Source organism: Athene cunicularia (assembly GCF_003259725.1).
Source record: "Athene cunicularia isolate RWA chromosome 1 unlocalized genomic scaffold, athCun1 chr1_part1, whole genome shotgun sequence".
NCBI lineage: Eukaryota > Metazoa > Chordata > Aves > Strigiformes > Strigidae > Athene > Athene cunicularia.
The window spans coordinates 122,683,249-122,684,705 of NW_020799091.1; positions in this window are offsets into that span (position 1 = coordinate 122,683,249).

Genomic DNA, 1,457 nt, shown 5'->3' on the forward strand with positions numbered 1-1,457 from the left:
CTCTTATACACATCTGCCCCGGACCCGGTGGCCACGCTGCCCACCCGGGCCCGCTTCACCAGCCCACGTACCAGCACCACCACGAGAGAAGCGGGATTAAATTTAAGGCAGAGGAAGAAGATGAAGGTTGTACAATGGATGCTTGCCTGCCATTCCCTCAGCCTGCTTGCTGGGAGCTGCTCCTGGGGCTGTTCCAGGGGCAGAACCCTCCTGGGGCCTGGGGATGGTGGGGCTGGGAGGGGGCAGCAAAAAGGGGTGAGGTGGTGGGAGGGGGGGTCCAGAGAAGCAAATGCAAGAAAAGCTGAGGGGGACTTGGCGGTGAGCTGCTATCCCGCACTTCACAGCGCTGCTGCGTGCCTACGCAGCAAGGGAAAATCCCAGCCTTGTACGCTGCCTGCTTCTCCTCTGGTTTTAGAGGGGGATACAGTGGACCCAAACTGGAGAGACATACGGAATGGCTCTGTGTCATACAAACGGATCAGATCAAAGGTCCCTCAAAGCCTGGGTCCTGTCTCTGAGCGCAGCCTAAAGCCAATGCCTGGGGAAAAGCACAGTGCAGTGGTATCCCCCCAGGGTGCTTCCCTAATTTTCAGTGATTTGTGGCTAAGGCATGTCCCCAGCCAGTGGCAGTGTCTTTGTAGTTAATGGCGTCGATTGATTTTCTTTTTCCAGGAATGTGCACAGTTGCCTTCTGAACCCCTAGAAACTGGCCCCTGCAGCTTTGGTATGGGAAGGCCCTGCTGCCTGTGAGTGCTTAAACAATCCCTGCATGTGTTAAAGGCCCACAAATTAAGGGTTAAGGTCATGACACTACTGCTCCAGTGCCACGCATGCAAAAGAGCTGACTGCTTTGTGTTCAAGCCAAGGAGTGAGCCGATTCAGACATTTCCCCTGCAGGAGCCTGGGCACGGACAGCACCAGAGAGGAGGAGCAAGAAGGTCTAAGGGGTTAATCCACACTCTGAGTGTTCCCAAACTACTGCAGAGAGAGATTTCACCTGACAAGGGTATTGCTCTGAAGACCACCATGCTGCTGGTAGACTCTAGGACAATGGGCAGCACAAGGGACAGAGAGATGCCAACAAGCTTCTGACATCCCAGATGATGGGCATCACCAAAGAGACCCTTGTGACAGAGTTTAAGCACAGCTAAAAAACCTGGTCCCATATAAAGATGGGACCAATGGTAGAAATGGACCCCTCTTGCAAGTCAGTGTTGCATGGATCCCTTTTACAAGGGTCTCCCATATATGTTTCATCTACATTTAATAAGAGCTATTATATGTTAATTAAATGCCAGTAGAGTAAGGAAAACATATTTGTCGAAGATTAACTATTATGCAATGCAGGAAGCATCTGCCACCCAACTGCTAGAGCTCACTAAATATTTCCTTATCTCAGAGTATTTACTTAGGAGGCAATAACTATCCAGTTAAATCTAAATTTAATGCTTAGTTAA